The sequence below is a fragment of the Jaculus jaculus genome, chromosome 3, assembly GCF_020740685.1.
Source record: "Jaculus jaculus isolate mJacJac1 chromosome 3, mJacJac1.mat.Y.cur, whole genome shotgun sequence".
Taxonomy (NCBI): Eukaryota; Metazoa; Chordata; class Mammalia; order Rodentia; family Dipodidae; genus Jaculus; species Jaculus jaculus.
In genome coordinates, this window is record NC_059104.1 from 26308609 (window position 1) to 26331301 (window position 22693).

The 22693-nt window shown below is 34.7% G+C and overlaps 1 pseudogene; it reads left to right on the forward strand.

Moving 5' to 3' along the window:
• Positions 1–22693, forward strand: part of LOC101594801 — a 110997-nt pseudogene that overhangs the window by 81300 nt on the left and 7004 nt on the right.

Consider the following 22693-nt stretch of genomic DNA (forward strand, 5'->3'; position numbering starts at 1 on the left):
CTCTCCTCTATCTCTCTCCTCTCTAACTCTTGTATATTAGTTATGTTTTTCCTCAATTTCTTAGAGGACACTGACCTGTAACCCTCACTTCCAGCTTGGGCCTACCATCCACAATGAGCTTTTGATCAGAGAAACCTACAAGGTTTTCCAAAACAATGACAGACTTCTGTCAGAGTACTTGATGACCCACCAAAGGCCAGTGGTAAGACCCTATTGCTGAAGACTCCATATGCAGCTGACACGTAAAATGGAATGACATGGCTGGAAGCCAGGAGAGAGTCAGTCCCCAGACAGTCAGTGTGTCTAGTGCCAGAAGGCGCTACATAGGCGACTGGGGGAAATGACCAAGATCTGTCCAAGCAACACATTGTTTAACCTAATTAGCAACAAAAAACCGGATGTGATGCCCACACAAGTGCAATAGTGGTACACAGCCATGGTGAGGAATCAATTGCTCTTGATTTGGCTAACTGATCCACTCAGTGGTACTAGACCCATAGCTGGAGCTGGGAAACAAGTCAGAACCATACCCAAACACAAGCCCACTCTACAATATCAAGCTACCATCAATCATGGGGTAAAAGAGGGCCTACACCTATCAAACTCTATCAAAAAAGTAAGTGTTATCTCATTTTTCTTCGTGCTAACATACTCTCCGTTGGAAAATCTGTTTCTCTTTTCCAGATAGATGCAGATCCTAAGAAGAGAGCTGCCCCAACATACCTCAAAAGGGGCCCAACTGAAACTAAGGACAACTGGCGAAATAAGCAAGGGTGATGTTTTCCTGTGAACCAGATACCAGCACAAAGGGGAAGGAGATCAACACAGAGAAAAATCAACTCCTACCAAATCAGAGAGCCAGAGCCTCAGAGGCCCCCAACACCTCAGCACTGAAGCAGACCAAAAATGAACCCAACATGGCTCAGGGAAATTTTGCGGAAGAGGGGGCGGAAAGAATGTCATAGTCACATGTTGGGTCATGATTTGCAGAGACATTTATCATACCAATAACTGGGGGCTAACTCCACAATGCATGACCCATTTTCATTAACAAGGAGGGTCTAATGGGAGGGGGTAGATCACAGATGAGCCTAAATAATGGTACCAAACTGCCTGTATTTACTGAAAAGAAAACTAATAAATTAAATTAAAAATATAAAATAAAATAAAAGGCTACAAGTACATTACTGGTATTGATGTTGAGCTCTGAAAACTAGGTTTTTTTTTTTTTTTTTGTTTTTTTGTTTTTTTTAATGGACATAGTCTTTCCTCACTGGAACACTAAACAATATAGCTAGTGGAAGTAAGGCTCTAGGTTATGATTTCAAGCATGACTTTGTACTTTGCTGTGTGACCTCCAGGAAAAATGTAAAGCCAACTTTCTCATAAAATGGCTCTAATGTAGTTTCAGCCAAATTCATGTTTTAGGATGTCATCTGCTTAATATTATCCATGTACCTCAGTTCTCAGTATTAACATAAGAAGTAATGTAACATAATTGATATAGCATTTCAAAACATTCAGATGTTACAGGTTATTACTTTTCAAAAGATATTTAGAAAGGTGAAGAGCTGACAAGCAGAACTAATGCTGAATAGTACTACAATAATCTTCTAAACTACAGAATGAAATAAGTTCTTGTGTCAGGTGCATATTTGCTACTTCTGAGAGTTGAAACTATGAAAAAAAATTGAAACCACTGGCCAAAGTTAATATCCTAGGAATACTGACAGTCACTTCACAATTTCATTAAACATGATGAAATGACTGATGTTTGCTGTTAGTTTTAGAGTTCAAATGTCCAATTAGTTGGTTTTCAAAGAAATATGTTTGTTGTGCTATACCTCAAAAACTAAAGTATAAAGAAGACAGAAAGTATTCCTAAAATATGCAGAGCTCGATAGCTTTGGAATGACAACACTTACTATTTTTGTTTTTACCTTATAGCTGTTCATTTCCCACACTAAGGCATAGAAATTGTCATAAAAACCCTTGAGAAAATACACTATTTAGCGGATATTAGATAATATTATTGGTATCTGCCTGGTATGTACAGAAATATGTACTTCTTGAATATCTTACATGATTATTTCTCATTAGCATATCACTGTTTTTCTCACTTTTTTATGTTATAGAAGAAGCTGTAAGGAATATTTTAAAATACATATTATTTTTTAAATAATCATTTCCTTCCTTTCAAAATTTGTATTTTTCCTACATTTAACATTTATATATATATATATTATACACACACACACACACACACATATATATATGATAATTTTTGTTCTTATTGCCCTTGTTTATCCTTTCAATCCATTCAATTAGTCTTTGAATAATGTATAAAGGAAAACATATAGGCCTAGAATCTATCCCACCACTATGTGGCTTCAGAGGATATATGTCACAAGCTATTGACATAATCATTCTTATGACAAATTTGTGCCCAATTTTTATAAATTCTAAGCCATGTTGACTCCATAAGCACAGGGGAAAGATTGGTATTCAAAATATATTTTTAGAACTGAGAATGCCAGAGTAGATATATCATCAGTGCTAAACCAAGTGACAGTCTATGTCCCAGTTTCATGATATACATGAAATTCTAAAATTTTTACTAGGAAAAATTACTGCAACAATAACTTCTTAAAACATTTACCTTTATAAAAGAATGAATCACAAAATTAACAGATTATTATTCATATAAATTATACTATTGTGATTATTTCTTACCTTTAAAATCTTGTTTTGTAGTAGTATTTTTGAAACATTTTTTAAATTTAGCATGCAATCTTGAATTTATTAAATAATAATAATTTTAAGAAGTTACTTGAAACTATGCTATCTGTTACTCTATGGTAAAACACAATAAAAATTTTGGATCAATAAATAATCATTTCTATTTATTCACGTCCTTTAATTTCTCACATATAGCAATATTTGTGTATTCACATATTGTATGTGTATAATATTATATACATATGTATACATAGACAAACTTGAATAAAATTTCAAAGGCCTTTTAAAATCTACAATCAGTTGAATTTTAAAAAAAACATACTGAGAATTGAAAATCTTTTATTCAGCTGGACCCTACAAGCTTGCTGCAAAAGCAGGACCCTTGTTCCACCTTCAATGCACTTGCAATCCCCACAATATCACATCTGAGGTTATAACCCCATCATACACTAATCTCGTTCACATTTAAAACAAAATACCACATAAAAGTTCTACAAGGACAAAGATTGCTTCCCCCTCAAAAGAACAAAATGTTTACCCATGATGGGTAGAGCACCACACACACACACACACACACACACACACACACACACACACAATGAAAGTGAGAAAACTGAGAGATCTCCACCAAAGATGCGTAATCCCACAATGGAAGCCTCCAATGAAATCCTAGAGAACTGAACATAAACTGAGTGCAAAAATGAAAATAGCATAACCAATGTGACCCTGGGCCAAAAATTGCTGAACAAGAATGAAGCCATCAAAATAAAAAAAAAAAAAATCAATCACATAAATGAAATTGAGCAGAATAGTCTCTTTTAGAAGCACTAAAGCTCTTGATACTAGATTAAACTTAATTGAAGAAAACCTTAGAGGCCACAAAAGAGATATAAATGAATTGAAAGTAAGTCAACAAATAGAAGATCTCAGTAACCAGATGATTAAGTTTAGTGAAAACTTTATCAAATTCATCAAGAAAAATGGATTTCAAATTGAAATTGCACCTCAAAAAAGAGATAAACACAATGTAAAGAAACAATCACTCAACCCATGGGATCTCATAAAACTAAAAAGTTTTTACACTGACAAGCATATGATAAGCGCAGCCAGTATATTACCCACTGAACGGGAGAACATTTTCACCAGCTGTACTACTGACAGAAGCCTAATGTCTAGAGTATATGTAGATATTTAAAAAACACAATTAAAAAAAAAAAAACAGCCCACTCCAAAAATGGGGCTGATAACTGAATAGGGATTTCTCAGAGGAAGGAAGACAAATGTCAAACACCCACTTAAGAAAATGTTCAACATCACTAACCATTATGGAAATATAATTTAAAACAACTCTGAGATCCCACTGTACTTCAGTAAGGATGTAAAGCAGAAAAAACTCAAACAAGAAATGTTGGTGAGGATGTGGGAAAAGAACCCTCATCCACTCTTGGTGAGAATGTAATCTTTTAAAACCCTGTGGTAATCAATATGGAGATTCCTGAAAAGAATGAACATAGAGCTACCAACAGACCCAGTTATTCACTTACTGGGCATTTATCCTAAATGCTCCATGATTCACTAGAGATATATTAGCTCAACCATGAGTCTAGCTGCTCAGTTCATTATAGCTAAGAACTGGACTCAACCCAGTTGCCCACCATGGATGAATGGATAAGAAAGTTGTCATACATTAATGTGATGGAATTCTACTCAGCAGTAAGAAAAGTGATAAAGTGAATTTTTGTAGAAAAATTAACATACTTGGAACTGATCATGCTCAGTGAACTCACACAATCACAGAAAGACAAGTCACATGGTCTCACTTATCTGTGGTTCCTAACCTTGACCAACTCAAGTTGCTGACATAATTGATAGGCAATTCAAGGACCAGGCCATAGGAATGGAAAGGTTTGGTGGGAGGGGAAGGTAGGGAAAAACAAACATCAAACTAAATACAAAATGATTCAGTACCATTGAAACTTTTATCCTTGGAGATAGACAAAAAGATATGACCTTCAACAAGAGTAAGGTGGGAGGACCTGAAAAGAAGTGCCCTGGAAAGGGTGAGATGAAGTCTAACCTTATATTTATTTATTTATTTTACTTTGACCTGTAACTCCTAGTACCAGAAATCAGTAGCTTCCCACAATGTGCTGTTGATCAGAGAGACTTATGAAGTCCCCAAAACAAGAAAGGTTTCTGTCAAAGTACTTGATTACCCATCTGAGGCAGTAGGTAAGACCCTTACACTGAAGACACCATATGCTGCCGACATAAAGAAAAAAAAAATTGTACCTTTTTTTTATAATCAATTTCTATTTAACTTTCTCATTGTTGTTTCTTGTCTCATACAATTACATCACACTGTTGATCTGTAATTTATTCAATAGGTGATAACATATAACTAGCATTATATTTTTGAAATGTAATTTAAATTCTGAATAAATAATAGTGAAATCTTTTACAAAATAAATGCATACACTGGTGGGAATTATGGCCTGTCTGTGATGCTCACTGCCTTCAAACAAAGAAAAAAGGAATGAGATCCTGATTTTATTGTTCTTTTATTGGCTAAAATATAAGTGTCAAACAGAAAGCTTTCTACAATGAATACTTTGGTTTCAGGTACTTTAATACTCTTTATTATCAATAATCAGAAGTACCTCTATTTGACAAGTTAAAAATATAGAAGTAGACATGAGAGATAAGGAGGCACAAGAGATGAAACTTCTTTTGATATTAAGTGAATTTTAAAACTTTTAAGCATTCAGAATACATTATAGTGATTTTGATTTTCTGGATCTTCTATAACTCTTTTCTTCTATGTGGGCCCCAAGAACCCATAATTTCTTTCTGATTCAGTCTTATTGTCCATACCATTATAACTTTTGTTTCTTTCCTTATCCCTTGTTTCTACAGTGTTTATTAAAAGTATACTCGTGAACATCAGTAACATTTCATAGTTATCAATATTATCACAGATATATTTCTTGTTATAAGAAACAGGGGAAAATGTAACATCAAATATGGAACACAAGTCTTCTTACAGATGCTTCACTATGAATTTCAGAGTTCCATCTTTCACTTGTACAACCAAATACTATACAGATGTGATGGAAAAAGTACTGGCATTTTGAGTGGATTGGAGAAATTTTGGACAATCTATTTTTCAAAACTAGATTGTTGACTTGTTCACTGTGTCGGTTTGAAGCTTCAATAATGAAGATAATTCACTGCCTTTCTGAAAATAGAGGTTGAGAAGAATTAGCATATAACCTGTGATAAATTATCCTGATTTAATAACCAAACAACCTTGAAAAGAAGTTGGTACCAATATCACTGTATGTGACTGAAATTTCATTAGTATTTCTAAAACTGACCCTCTTATCATTCAGGAATGTTGTCAAATCTGAACAGTATCTAGTGCTATAGTATCTGAAGTGTTTGGTTTTCTTTACCAAGCAATAGCCATGAGTCTGAATCAGATATTCTGAAGCATTGGTATTTTGTTAATGATTTAGACACATTATTGGTCCCCCAAATAGCTCAGCTGGCTAAGGAAGAGATCTAAACAAGGAACCAATAATAAAAAAATAAAAACTACTATTTAAACTTGTTTTTAAAGTTTTGACATATCTTACTTTCTTTCAAATCTGCTTTATTTCTTTCCTGTTTTTAAAATGTCCTTATGTTCTTGAACTGTGTGTGTGTATGCATTTATGCATGTTCTTATCATATTGTTTTTATACATATCCTTCCTCCCAGAATTCCTATATATTTTCCTTTTTGTATCCAATAATTTGCTGAAAATAAGCTCTGAATATTAATACTATTTTGGAAATAATGTAATGATGAACAGATTTCCAAGAGCGGACTAGAGCTGGATGAACATCTGCCACTGAAGGCGATGGAACACAGGAATAAAATGGAAACTAGGGAGTTTTTAGTGATACTGAGCTCCAGGAAGCATTAGCCAAGGCTACAGCCAAAGAAGAAAGAGAGGATAAGCAAGAAATCAAAAAATACCAAGAAAAGATTGATGTCCTAAACCAGCAGTATTTGAATTTAGAAAATGAGTTTCACATCACTTTGACTGTTGAAGCCAGAATATTTAAAGAGGCTCAAGATGGTTTTGAAAATGTTGCACCTTAGTTAGCCAAGAGCAAATTCATTCTAATCAATGCTCAATGAGAAGAAAATGAATCTTCCTCTTTAACTAAGGATCTTACCTGTATGGTAAAGAAACAAAACAAAACAAAACAAAAAAAAAAAGAACAAACTCATAGAAGTTTCAAAATTAAAGCAGGAAGCAGTAGCAAATTTACAAAATCAAATCAACACTCTTGAAAATTTGACTGAAGTTGACAAGCAGAAGAGTGTTCAATTAGAACTCCTCAAGCATGAAAAACAAAACAAAACAACAACAACAACAACAACAACAACAACAACAACAAAAAACAGCTTATTTTTGGTTTAGTGGCCAAGGACTCACTGACTAATGGCTTATAGACAGAAAATAAAATTGGGGAAATGGGTTGGCACAACAGGGGTCATCTCTAGCCCCAAATCATTGTAAAATAGAGGCCAAAATCAAAAGTTTATGCAGATAGAATGAATATCTTGGAGAAACTAATGAAAGTAATAGGATACATTAAGAGTAAAGAGCAAGCTGGGTGTGGTGGCACACGCCCTTAATCCCAGCCCTTGGGAAACAGAGGTAGGTGGGTCGCCCTGAGTTTGAAGCCACTTTGAGACTACATAGTGAATTCCAGGTCAGCCTGAACCAGAGTGAGATCCTACCTCCACAAAAAACAAACAAACAAACAAACAAATCAGCAAAAAAGAATGAAGAGCAAAATTCTTGAAGGCAAAACTGAAGCCACTAGAAAATAATTTTAAAAAATGTTTACAAATAAAAGATGAACAAATAAAATTATTACAAGAAAAGATTGCTGACATAGAAAAATACAGTCAGGAACAATTGAAGAAAAATCTTCACAATTGGATAATGTAATTCAAAAATTGGAAATATATCCAAAAAAAAAAAAAAAACTGGAAATACAAGCCGGGTTTGGTGGTGCATGCCTTTAATTCTAGCGCTTGGGAGGAAGAGGTAAGAGGATCACTTTAAATTCAAGGCCACCCTGAGATGACATAGTGAATTCCAGGTCAGCCTGGGCTGGAGTGGGACCCTACCTAGAAAAACAAAGCAAAACAACAGCAAAAGAAAAAAAAAAAAAAATACTGGAAAGACAAAACTAAAGCAATAGTTGAAAACAAAGGAATTAGAAATTGAAGAAACTAGAAAAGCATGCCATACACATAATCAGAAATGGCATGATAAAGGAGAACTTCTTGTAACACAAGTGAAAGAAAAGTGAAAATAAAATTTGAAAGCAAGGAAAGAAATCTTAAAACAGAAAGAGACAAAAGTATCGAGCTACAAAAGGACGCAATAGAAAAACTTAACAGCCTGGATGATGCCTTTAAAAAACAAGTCAGTGCAATTGTGGAAGCTCATCAAGCTGAAGTAATGCTCTTAGCATGTGAAAAGCAAGAGTGTGCTGATTCTGCAAACGTAAAAGTTTGCATATATATATACATACACACACACACACACACACACACACATATATATACATATATATATATGTTTTATAATAACTCTTGGTAATTATGTATATTAGAAAAAAATTCATAATAACTAGACTAAAAGCCCATTTTCTTGTTGTTCTATGCCTCATCACTAAGTACACATTTTCATACAGATTTGTAAATGAATTTTAGAATTTAACTAGATCAGAGAATGTATTTTAATCATTGTTGACCTTACTGTGTCAATGTAGAACTCATTATACTAACAGGTTATCCTTTAGTTGATGTAGCTCTCCTTTTGTTTTTACTAAGAAAATTCAAAATTTTATTAGAAAATTCTTGATGTAGAAAGCCATTTTCACATTTAGGTAATCTTTTTTTATTAGCTATGTACACAGTGTGCATACAACCATGTTGGTGCCATTATTAGCCTCTTCCTTGTTCTCCCCCGCCTCACAGGGACCCTTAAAGTGTTTATATAATGTAACCAAAAGGTATTTGAAGTCTATATGATAAAAACATGTGACATTGCTTAAATAGTAAAACAAATATATAAAATGGTGATGTACTGAGGAATGCACCTAATGCCCACTTTTGGTCTCTACATCCTCAAACATGCATGTTTGTCCAGAGAGATAACACACCCACACAAACACACACACCCTTCAAAATACACACAAATAAATAAATACAGACTATCGTGAAATAAAATACATTGTATGCATCAACAATAAACAAAATAATGAGCAGCAAATTCATCACGTAAAAATGGAAGGTGTAAGCAAAACCATCATAATCATAGTACATTAAAACAAAAAAAAAACAGTCAAGAAAACATATTGATAACTTATCAGTTATAATCTGAATCTAAGATATATTATGTATCAGCAGACAAAAATCTTGTATTTGGAATTTTCCTTTAATAAGCTACCAAAATTATTTAAACTTCTACCAGTTATTGTTAAGATCATATCTATAGCTATCTTCTTGGCTTTGCTAGGTTTATACATTTCATCAGAGACATGTGACCTGAATAATTTCACTTATATGTCTGAAATTTACCCTTCTAGGGTAACTATTATCATTTGCCCATATGCAGAAAGATACAAAAACCTTTCTTACAAATATGGAATTTAAGTTATAAACATATGAGCTCAAAAAATTCCCAAGATACAATGTAATACATTATTAAAAATAAAATTATATATAATTTCTATTTACCAGAGAAAAACCGTAAAGGTTTCTTCTTTCAAACAGAAATTAATGAACAAGCAAAATAAAGAATAAATAATTTATATTTATTTATTAATTTGAGAGAGAGGTCAGAAGAGAGAGGAAGAGGGAGACAGAGAGATAAAATGGCTTCCAGCCACTGAAAACAAAACTTCAGACACATGTACCACCTTGTGCATCTGGCTTTATGCTGGCACTGGAGAAGTGAACCTGGGTCCTTGGGCTTTGCAGACAAGTTCATTAGCCTGTAAGCCACCTCTCCAGCTCTAATTTTTACTAATTAGGAATGAAAGGATATGTGTATTGCTGTAAATTTGTTCCGAGAACCCTACTTTCTTTTTTCTTTTTAATTATTTTTAAAATTATTTCTTTGAGAGCGACAGACACAGATAGAAAGACAGAGAGAGGGAGAGAGAGAGAATGGGCACGCCAGGGCTTCCAGCCTCTGCAAATGAACTCCAGATGCGTGCGCCCCCTTGTGCATCTGGCTAACGTGGGACCTGGGGAACCGAGCCTCGAACCGGGGTCCTTAGGCTTCACAGGCAAGCGCCTAACCACTAAGCCATCTCTCCAGCCCCCCTACTTTCTTTTTTAATAAAGTTATTATGTCACTCCAGAGTTTCCATTAAATTGTACTGCAAAATTTGGCTATGAAAAATCCCTAATTAATATTCCTTTTTAGCAACAAATAATATTTAAGTTGGAAATACTTCCCTATAAAAACTAAAACAAAAGGTGACTTGTTTTTATTTCTCCTCAAAATTCTGTTTAGTCATAAGTTACCTGACATTTTTATCAAAAATATAAAACCAAAGGACTGTGTAGATGGTCCAGTGGATAAAGCACTTGCCACTGGAGGCAGAGTAGGTAACTTTGAATTCAGAATATCCACCTAAAAGCAGGAAGCTCTGACAGACTTCTGCATAACGATGAGGTGGGAGGCAAAGGCTGCAGAATTTCCCAAAGCCAGAAGCTCCTGGACTAGCAAGACGCAAACATAGCGATGAGCGATAAGAATGAGGTACTCTGTTTCGAAAATGAGTTGCAAGGAAAGGCCTAGCTCCCAAAAGTTGTCCTCTAATCTCCTCAGGCATAATCTACCAACACTGATAAATTCACATACCCCCCCCACACACACATAAAGATTAAAGAAAAAACATCATTTGTTATTAAATATCATGTATAAATTCTAAAGTAATGAGAAGGCTGGACACATGACAAGCAGTTGTACATTTGAAGTGAAAATAACTTAATGGCTAATGGGATATGTGACTAAGGATGACTAGATTAGCACAAAGCTGGGAATTTTTCTGTAGAGAATAGCTATTTCTTCATAGATGACTCCTCTTTGTATCCATGTGACCTCTCCCCATTGTCAAATACAAAGTTAATATGACGTGAATCACAGTGTCCTTCCTTACACTCATTCAGCTACCTTGAGTCACTGAGGCCCGTGTTTTAGAGATGATGATGTCACAAGTTGGAACCTCAATTTCTGAATCACTTCTTTGAGGTGAGCTATGGTCTATTAAAATAAGAACATCTGGTATGTACTGAGGATTGTGATTAATTATTAAATAACTGACATCTTTGACTTATTGATTACCATCCTACTTTAGATGCCCAAGCTTGTGGGAAAAGGAGAGGATATGATCTTAATCAGTTGTCAGGCAGGGACTGGAAATCATCAGAACCACATGTCCCTGTTCTTCATTCCTGTTTTGCAGTAGAGTGTTTCACATACTATTGTTCCTATGTTTCCTAAAAGCTAATTATCTGGTGGTCTATACAGGACTGGGGAATAAAACATAATTTATATAATGAGAAATGAGACGAAAAAATAAGTATATGCTTTTTTTGTTACTTTTGTTCATGTCTCCAACATTTAATATGGTTTCAGGAGTAGTAAAGGGTGGGGAAGAAGGCATACATTTTGTTTGATTAAAATTATAATGTCAGGTTTATTATTCATGATTTTCTTTTTCATATTTTGTTCAACATTGAGCTACAAGATTTATAAAAGCTTTTGTGGAATATCCTGAAAAGAAAAAAAAAAGATAGCTATGTTGGGATATTCCTTTGACTATGGATTTTAGTGTGAGAGGAAACAGAACAATATTTTGTTGGTGTCAGAAGGGGAAAATTCAAGTATTAACTATATCATATTTATATACTGCTCATGAGCACTGCTTTTCTGGGTCCTGAGGAATTCATCATTTTCTGTACATGTTTCAAACCTTGTATGTTTGATTCAAAACAAAATAGTATGTAACAACTTTGCTTCACCCTTGGTGATGTAGTGTGGGCTTGGTTTGAGTGTCTCCTGGTGGCTTGGTATTAGGGCTTTATTCCCATGGTTGCCTTATGGAATCGAGGAACTTTGAAGAGGAGTCTAATATGAGCTCCTTGATGATGCTTTGAGGGGGACTAGGCTAATTTTATTAACATTCTTTGGTCTGTATTGTGATATTATTTTTAAAGAAGCACCCCCCCCACACACACACACACAGAATGACTGATGCAATCATGAACCCACAAGGAACACCAATAACCCCATTGAGGAACACCTTCAGTGGATTCAGGGCAGGGCAGGGAAGTTATAACAGGATAATTTGATGGGACTATGACCAACACCTGATAGGTTCATACAATAAAATGTATAACAAAATTCTAACACATGGTTTGTCCATACAAACCATATTCTTAATAAAAAAAAAAAAAGAAGGAAAAGGTATAGAGAGACTATTTGGAGGGAGGAAGAGTGAAGTTGACAGATTATGAGGAGGAGACAGGGGACTATGATCAAAACACAATTTGTACATACATAAACAAAAAAATCAGGGGTCTTTTCCCCCTCCTGCCTTCTCATGGACAGGAGTTCTTTGTACTTTCTATCCTTTCCTTCTCTTAATCTTAAAAATTGCCTCTAAATAGTAAATGAAGTTTCAATAAAAAATGATTTTTTAAAAAGGAACAAATGGGCTTCTCTGAGCTGTCTTAGGCTTCTTGTTTGAAATGCATTTCATATGTGTTCCATCACCTACCATGAGACTCTTGCCAGGGCCTGTATTGTTCTACTAAGAATTTCAACCCCCGGAACTGCGGTGTGTATAAATCTTTCTGTAATTACCTTGTGTCAAGTACTTCATTATAGTAGTACAAAGCTGACTAACACACTCAGATGAGGACTGCATCAATCAAACCTACTTTTTAAAATATTCTTACTTATTTATTTGAGAGTGACAGACAGAGAGAAAGAGGCAGACAGAGAGAAGAGAGAGAATGGGCGCGCCAGGGCCTCCAGCCACTGCAAACGAACTCCAGACGCGTGCGCCACCTTGTGCATCTGGCTAACGTGGGACCTGGGGAACCGAGCCTCGAACCGGGGTCCTTAGGCTTCACAGGCAAGCGCTTAACCGCTAAGCCATCTCTCCAGCCCAATCAAACCTATTTTTCATGATATGAATATACAATATTTTAAAAATAGTTTCCACAAAGCAACTATTCCATTCTCCCATATAGGTTTTCCATTTGTATATATTTGTTGTATCATGATATGAGCTTCCATTAGTATAAATATTTTCCAGTTTTGAAAATAATCACAAAATATTATATTATGATCAATTAAATTTGACACACTATACTATCTTAAATAAATGCTCTTAGCCAATGCCCCTAGGAATAACCTGAAGACTGAACTAGAAGTCATACCCAATTAATATCAGTTCAAGCTGAGAGTGGTGGAACATGCTTATAATCCCAGCCCTAAAGAGACCAGGACAGAAAGATTATCAGTTCAAGGGCATAGCAAGATAATACCTCAGAAAAAAAGTCATGAAAGTTGAAAATATGAAAATGCACAAACAGGCAATCAAACACACACACACACACACATTATTTTCAACTAGTTCTTAGCATTAGGTGTATAGACAAAGTAGACAAACCAGGGGTTAGGATTTCAATATAGGGCTGGAGTGATGCATCAATGCTTAAAGGACTTTAACATAATATGCTGGGTAAACATTATGCAATTCACCAAATATGTAATCACACACATATAAGAATCATAAAATTAAGAGAAATTTCTCAATTTCAAATTGTAAGTAAAAGTATTTTGTCTGTTTCCACCACTCTAGATAGCATAATATGTCATAGAATTTATTCTTGTAACAAACTGTTATTCAGAACTATTCCATTTATAAGTCACTACTCGATTTCTTTGACATTAAACAGAAATAGATAGAAACCTATTTTCATGTGACTTATAATGTAGCAAATGAAGATAGGCAACAAACTATAAATAAATATTAAAAGGAAATGGCAAGATATGTGAAACACTGAAATGTGCTATAGAAGGTAGTGTAAACATCAGAGAGTAAAAGAGAGAAGGGATCCATTACAACTCACAAAGGGTAACATTTTTGCAAACTTTCAAAGAGATTAGGCTATTAGTTATATTCCTAAGAAGTTCCTAGGCAAGGTATTTGTGAGGGAAAAGTGCATAGGAAAAGAATGTTTAGGGGCTGGAGAGATGGCGTAGTGGTTAAGCGCTTGCCTGTGAAGCCTAAGAACCCTGGTTCGAGGCTCGATTCCCCAGGACCCACGTTAGCCAGATGCACAAGGGGGCGCACACGTCTGGAGTTCCTTTGCAGAGGCTGGAAGCCGTGGAGCGCCCATTCACTCTCGCGCGCTCTATCTGCCTCTTTCTCTCTGTCACTCTCAAATAAATCAATAAAAGTTGTTTTTTTTTTTTTTTTTTTTTTTTTTTTTTTTTTTTTTTTTTTAAAAAAAAAAGAATGTTTAAACAGCAGTTGAACCAGATAGGACAAGCCAGTGAAGGGAATTTAGGAAGCAAGGGCAAATAGGGCCAGAATACAGATTGCATAGAGTAGCATGGGCATTTAGTTGAAAAATGTTTCCATGAGATAGTATAAGTGAAATTACTTATTGAAACATTTGTATAAAACAATATTGCAGACCAGTGTAGGTTTAAAGGAATAAATCCTGTCAGTTTATTGAGCACTGACAAAGTTAGAACACAAGAGAGGAACCACAGACTTTCTAGGTCTCTAGTTAAATAATTCAGATAGAGTGCAGCTGTGTTTCTCTTCCACATATTAATAGTACTAGCAGTGTTAGTGAGTATGAAGAGTCAGTATATATTTTAAAGATAGTACCTAGTAAGGACTTACAGGTAATTTAACACTATAGTAGTTTGATCATGAAAAATGTCCCTTATAATCACATGAGTTTGTGACTCAGGCTCATATATGATCCCCAGCTGGTGGAGCCTTTGTAATATGAAGGTTTGCTGAAGGAGCTATTTCATCAGGGACATATAATGGGGATTTTATAATCCAGTCCCTCTTGCCAGTGATGATCAGTTTACTCTTGCTACTTCCTTCCAGCTGGTATGATGGTAAGATATGGCACCCTAGCTATTTTCACTTACACTATGGTTTAAGCTCCTCCTAGAAACTATAAGCCAAAATAAACCCTTCCTTCCATAAACTGCTGTTGGTTGGGTGTTTCCATCCAGCATTGAGATGCTATCTTCTACAAGCACTGAAGTAAAAAGTCTGTTTGAATTCATTATATTGTTCTCTCTATGTTGTGCTAGAAAAGACCAGATGTTCAACAGATCACAGACCTACTTATAAAACCTGCACTCTATAAAGTTACAGAAAAAAAAGCAAAGAAAGGTTCCACTGAATTCAGGGAATCTATGTAGATGATCGCAGAGTATTAGAAGTCATTGGTGACAGAGTAAAAAATTAAATTTAGAGTAAACAAAGTTAGGAGCTGGAGAGAATGTTCCATGGTTAAATGTTTGCATGCAAAGCCCAACACCCTACTTTTATTCTCCATTGGTCATGAAAGTCTGGGAATAGATCTCGTAGGTCTTAATGTCCCTTTCAAAGAAAACCATATTTTTCAATTCAAGATAACAACATATGCTTTTACCTCAGAAACACTGGAGTATGAAGACATGTACAAAGAAGACTGGAAAGGGACTCCTAAACATTGCTTATGGAGAAAAGGGATCTTCTAATAACAGAGGTTTTAAATAGCACAACAGTGTTTCAGTGAATTGAAATCAGATGAAAGTTTATTCAAGTCAATAACAAAATTGAACTGGTCAAATTGTGTCACTAGAAAAAATGTGGTTTCAAATGAAGGAGAATTTTGTTTGGGACAATAGGGTAACTATAATTATCCCTTAACTCTACTGAATTCTTATAGATTTTTTTATATAGTGATAATTAAAATCATGGTATAATAAGGAACTAATCAGTGAATTAAGTGACAGATATAATTTTGACCTGGGATTCATAATTAGAGTTTAATGCATACTTTGTCATTTTTAATGCAAATTTTTTGAAAGGATCATGTGTATTTTATTATAAAATTTTGAAAAATAGTTTGTGAGTGTTGGGTGTTTAGAGTACTTATTAATAACATAGATTCTAACTAACTATTTACAAAAGAAAAATGTAAACAAGAAATGGATTTAATGAGGGGCTCTATGTGTAAGATAGGGAAAATGTGACCCAATATCTCTCCAACTTTATGATACCATAAAGCCATTCTGTTTTTTCTAGTTTCATCTTCTTTAATTTTAATTGATCTCATGATTGCTGTGACTGCAGAAAATAATGAAACCTATATTAGTCAGGCAAACATTTGGCAGTAGTTGCAAGTCATTGTGAATTTCCATTCTGCTGACATATTTTGGCTCTAAAATAACTCATGACCTTTTCTATTTTATTCTACACTTGATACTTTGATAATCAGCCACTCCCTATTTGATCAAGCTTGTTATTAAGAGAAAGAATATTTACTTTATATTTTGATTTATTTGTTACTTAACTTTATACTTGGCATTTACTTATTGGTAACTATATACATCGTATTTTCCTTGTGAAGTTTTTACCAATATATGAACAATCACATAAAGCTTATTTATATATTATATATACATATATAGTTTACATACTATAATTTTAGGAGATTTGGGGTTCTAGATAATATGTCATCAAAACTTTAATAATACTTCTAGAACAACTAGCTATTATTCATTGTAGAATTCAATCGCAAGTTTTTGTTGTTGTTATTGTTGTTGTTTTTCTTTTTGTTTTTGTTTTTCATGTTGGGCCCTGAAAGGCCCAGGCGTGAGGCCTAGTGGAACTTCCTGAGCCTAGCTAAAGTTTGGCGACCTGTCTCTGGCCAGCTATGACTCAGCAGGATGCCTAAGGGCTTCTGGCCTGCTACTTCCTGGTGGTAATTGTAATTACCATTTCAATAGTTAAAGTTTACTATTGGCCCTTACCTCTTTTCCCACCCTAAAATCCCCTCCTTCGTCCCCAACATGATATAAGCAACTGCTCAGAGTAATAAAGCCAGTTGTTCCTGCATGGAAAAGACTCCCGACTCAGTGTGGTTTATCTCTGGTGGACAGGAGAGGTTTCTGAGTCGTCCCACGCTCATCATCCCCTCAACCCCTAGGGAGGAACCAGCAGGCCTGGTCCTTCCCTCGGCACTGCCTGTGCGGGAAGGAGCCCCGCATTTCAAGGCAGGGTCTCACTCTAGCTCAGGCTGACCTGAAATTCACTCTGTAGTCTCAGAGTGGCCTTGAACTCATGGCAATCCTCCTACCTCTGCCTCCCAAATGCTGGGATTAAAGGCATGCGCCACCATGCCTGGCCAATTGCAAGTTTTTGATCTCACTCTAATGATACAATTTTAGCATATTTTATGTCTATGATGCTCACAATTTATAGTAGCTATGCATATATTTATAATAGTTATAAAGGCAAAAATAAAAAGAACAGGTAGAAAGACATAAATATTAGGTAGATAGAAATTATGTAGATATATAATTTTGAGGTCAAGTGAGGTGAAATGTGTATAAAATAGGTTATAAGGGTGAGAAGTAAATGTGATCACTGGGAACCAAGAAAACCCCTGGGGAAAATAGTAAAGGAAGAAGTACTTGCAAAGAGAGAATAGAGAAGGAAAGCTACAAAGGGCTTGGGAAGTAGGTATTTAAGCAAGCAAAAGAGATAAAAAGAGTCATAAAATAAAGAAATGAAATGAAGGAATTAAGAAAAATAAGCCACACATGTTTCCTAATATGCAATTGTATCCTCTTAAATTTTGCATTAAAGAGTATCCCTGCACAGCTAGGCTTGTGTTTGATGATAAACAAAACAGGCCCTTGTTCAAATATATAATTCACAAAATCTCAAACTCATCATGGTTTTCATTTTGTCTAGTATGAATCCATGCTAATTACATCCTGCTTAAATGAGGTTTTACATATTTACTCTCAGCAGTTTACTTTTAGAATTACATTTATTTTCCCACAAATGAGTCTTTCAACCCTTCAATAAATGTTCTTTCAATATTTGATATGGTGCCATATATGCAGTTTCTGATTTATCCTAAATTAAATGTTTGTCTGAGACACTTCATTTAAAGTGTTTTCATTTTCTATTCATTTTGTTTGGAAAAGCAATCACACGGTCTCATTGAAGCTATATTTCCTCTGGCATTATTGTTCTTGTTAGAGGTGAAGTAACCTGAAATGGGAGAAACAAAGTCAACAACAAAAAACTGGAAATAGATGAAAATAAATTGTATCTTCTCTTCTTCAAAATAGATGTTCTAAGGACACAATGAAAGGTTTATAGGTAATCTCCAGCTATGCCAGTTCAGTTTGCAAAGACTTGTTCATTCATAACAACAAAATCCTAACTTGAATCCCAATAAGGAATATTCAATAGTCACACTGAAGATAACACATGAGACCAAAATCATTTCACTATACATAAGCACCTTGTGATTTTTGTGCATGAAAATGGCTGGATGGTAGAAAATATTATTGCTATTGACTAAGATTACAGGAAAAATGTTATAGAACCTTTGCAAGAAGCTCAACCTGCTCATTTATTTCTTACCACTGATGATTAAGTTTACTATAAAATTTCCACTCCTTCCATTCCCAATGTTCACATCTTAAACATGAGTTCACTCTTCCTTCCCAAGGAAAGGTTAAAAGCTTTGATTCCTTGTCCTTATTTTGCTTTCTATTTAGAAAAGTGGAAGATTTAATCAATGAGTATTCTCAAGTTGTGAAAAGTTTAGTAGTGGCTGCTCAGTTTAGATAGAAAATAATGAATCTGAAACTTGTTGCTTCCCAAGGTTCAAGTATGTCAGCTTTGTTTGCACACTGAAGGATAGTATTCAGATAAATTTGAATTTGAGACAAAACAAGGAAATTTTTATCTTTTAGGAACTTTTCAGGCAAATTTCTAATAAAACAGTTGGCACCTACATCTGGTAAAATGAATATTTCTGATGATGAGAGTTTCACATTTTATTGTTACCTTTCTTTTGTTAAAAAGTCATAGAGGAGAAGCACTATGTTCTATAAGAAAATTCTTAACTTTCCTTCTTTTATTTCAGCAGTAGAAAAGAACAGCATCATATTTTTTATCACATGTTCTAATAAATTAGTAAAGACCAACATAAAATAAAATGTTATGTAGTTAAAATCCACATGCTTAATCATCATTTAAACAAAAGGTAGGGTTTCTTCTAGGTAATAGTTTCCATAAATATTCTTTTGGTTCACATCTTTTTAATATATCATTATTTATGTATTTGCAAGTAGAGAGAGCTAGAAAGGAGAAAGCAGAGATAGAGAGAGAAAAAGAGAGAGAGAGAGAGAGAGAGAGAGAGAGAGAGAGAGAGAGAGAGAGAGAGAATGAGCATGTCAGGATCTCCAGCTATTTAAACAAACTCCAGATGTATGTGCCACTGCATCTGGCTTTCCATGGGAATTGAACCTGGCTTTTTTAGCTTTGCAGGCAAGTGCCTTAGCCACTAAGTTATGTCTCCAACCCTTGATCTTCACAAAGATAAAATAATAATTACCCCAAATATCCGTTCTATTTGCCTCAATCACTCATAAAAATGTGTGTCAATTCCATCTCTTGACTGGCATGCATGTGTTCTTTGTACATGTATTCTCTATCTATTTCAGCAGTACATAAGAGATGCAAAATATTTAATGATTCTGGCTGACATACACCATCTCCAAAAGTGGCATGAATGCAGCTCTAGTGAGGAGGGTCCCTGAGGAGTGGGGAGGACAGGAAAGAGGCTAACGATGATACCAACATGGCTGTATAGAAACACTGTGTATATCACTAACAATAAAAAAAATAAAGTAGACCACATTTTATCACCTGTTATTTTCCTGCTTTCCTTTATCAAAAAAATACATTCTCACTAAATCTAAGTATCAATTTGAGTGTCTTTAAGCTGTATTAATGACAGTTTTTCAGTATAGAAGACATTATAGTTCTATTTTTATTAATGTTCCTTCAATTTCAAACAGCTGTAACATTTTGCTTTATTTCACCAGTTATTAAAGAGTTAGTATCTGTACTTTAAATGGTACCTGGGATTCAGAAGCTCTTTTTCATCTTGTAGAAACAGCCTCTTCAAAGCAAAGTATGTGCGAAACTGTTTGTCATTTTGTTTAAACATCTGCTTCTAGTGACTTTTTCTTTCTTGTCCTTTTATCCTTCATAAACTATAGCTATTCTGCTGGTCAATTTCTTTTTTTTTCTTTCTCCCTAGAGATGACAGCACCAGTCAGTTTTGCTATTGCAAATGCCTAGAAATGACCTTTATCACAAAACATGTAGTGTAAAAAATCTTTGGAAATTATTGGTTTCCTGCCTATTTGACTTTTATAAATATCACTGAAGATATGCAAACAACAATAAAATAGATCATGATGATATTAATAATTGCAATAATGAGATTATGCCAGGCTTAGCTCTTTAATAACACTTTGAAAAGATTGATGATTTAATTTAGAAATAAACTTTTCTTCTGAAGGTCTAATTTGATTGAAACCTTTCAAAATAGGAATATTTGTTAAAAATTTGCCAGCCGATCAAAATACTACAGCCACGATCTTCATACACACAAAGTGGAAATTAGAGAATTCTTTAATTTTCAATATGCAAATATGAATGCAACTTTCTGAAATTTTGGGTTGCTATTGCAAGATTTAAATGTACATTTATAAAAGAGCCTGCTAATTTCAGAAGCTCTTAAGATCAAACATTTAAATCACCTGAGTATTCATGAGGTATCACTCATAAAGGATGAGATATGAATTTTCTAGCACAATAACAGCATTTCACATGCAGCCTAGAAAACTGTGATTCACATTTTAATTTAGTGTGCTTATACCATCACCTTCAAATAAATTACATAGCCATGTTTGTATCATGCAACTTTCATCCTATGTTGTAACTAATTTAATAACTTTTTCTCAGATTTTTATACATAAGTTTTCTACTTGTTGGGAGGGTTTAAAGTCTAATTTTCACAAAATGGAGACACTTGAATTCATATTTAGAAACCTCACCCAGGCATATAGGATCACTTTAATAGTCTAAGCAAACTCATTAAAATGAATAAAGAATTTAAAATCATCCTCTGTAGAACCCCTTCCATTAAACATCCCAAACTGAAGTACTAAAAGTCCCATTTACTTGGATAGTGTAACCAAACAGTGTTATTTTCCTCCTTTAATGATCTGATGTTTATATGAACTATTTAAACTCTTCCTATTGGTGCATATCTTGATTATTCAAATCAGAGACAGCCATATTAGTAAACACTAGCATAGGATCAAAATAATTTGCCGGTGATATTCCCTGTAAGAATTGATGGAATGAAATGTCTCTCATGTATTAGAAAAATCTAGTTAATCTCATGAAAACAAAGTACTATCAGAAAAAAAAAAAAACAAAAACAAAGACAAAAAACAAAGACTATGACATCATCTGAAAGCATGAGTTTGAAAATTCTGCAATGTTTACATTTTAAGAAATTATTTTATAAAATATGTTCATCATTTTGAATAGTGCAATAAATAATGTATTCTAGGACACTTTACATAATATTAAGAATTAAAGAAGAGTGAAAAGGACAGACCTATTGATTTAGGATTTGGCGTACTCAGGAGGTACCCCCAAAATTTATGAACCCAAAGTTTTGGTTCTGTACTACCTTTAGGAAAGAATTGGCAAAGATGGACTCAATGAGATTAAATTATGAAGTGTTAGGTATATTTAGGGATAAATCACAAATTTTTTGGTTTTCTTAAGGGGAATTGGGATCTAGGAAGAAAGCTAGAGGAGAGTCATAACAACATGTGAGGCAGGAAGCACACACTCATGTGGAAAATACATCATAGACTGTGAGATTCCTTTAAGAGAAATTGACATATTTTAGAGAATAAACACACAGAAGAGATAATTTAGCTGGTTATGTGAGGGTATTTAAAGGGAACATCCAGGGCTGGAGAGATGGCTTAGTGGTTAAGCACTTGCCTGTGAAGCCTAAGGACCCAGGTTCGAGGCTCGGTTCCCCAGGTCCCATGTTAGCCAGATGCACAAGGGGGCACACACTTCTGGAGTTTGTTTGCAGAGGCTGGAAGCCCTGGCGTGCCCATTCTCTCTCTCTCCCTCTATCTGTCTTTTTCTCTGTGTCTGTTGCTCTCAAATAAATAAATAAAAAATATTAAAAAAATATTTTAAAAGGAACTTCCATAGTATCCAACCTAAATTTCCCCATGGAAGAAAGTTAAAAGACAAATGGTGGTGACTTAAGGAGGAATAGCAGAGTGAAAATATTTTAGATAAGAAATGAGTAGTAAAGAGTACTATACCATGGTCAACCTGAGTTTGGAGTAACTACACAGTATCAGGCCTAGAGATAAAGAAAGCACCCATGAGGTAGATCTAGAGTATGCAGAAATGTCACACGTGGTAGGTTCAGAGCCCAGAAGAAAATCACGCATTTAACTGAAGTGACGAGTTACCCCACACTATAAAACAGAGGCAAGATTAAGATTAAAACCATCCAGAACAAGAAGCAGTATTCTGATCCCCTGCCCCCCAACACACACACACAGTCTGGCTTGGTGAGAGGGGAAGACACTCATGTGTATCCAAGTGGACATAAGGGAGAATCCAGAGGGAGGACAGGAAGAAGGCAGTAGCCTTTACAGTATGGCCAATGTATTCTTTCCTCAGAT